Genomic DNA, 205 nt, shown 5'->3' on the forward strand with positions numbered 1-205 from the left:
TCGCTGTCATCATTAGATCCTTTTACAAAGTCAAAAATCCAACTCCAAGAGGATTTCAATTATGTTAAATTAATAAGCAGTTAATTAATGTCAGCGCAGGATAATTATCTCAGGGGAATCAATGATTATGATTATAAGTGACAGCCATTTAAAGGGTTTAAATATTAACTTAAGTATTATTTTAGTGGTAAGAAATATAACTATC

Source organism: Penaeus monodon, chromosome 34, assembly GCF_015228065.2.
Source record: "Penaeus monodon isolate SGIC_2016 chromosome 34, NSTDA_Pmon_1, whole genome shotgun sequence".
NCBI classification, from domain to species: Eukaryota; Metazoa; Arthropoda; class Malacostraca; order Decapoda; family Penaeidae; genus Penaeus; species Penaeus monodon.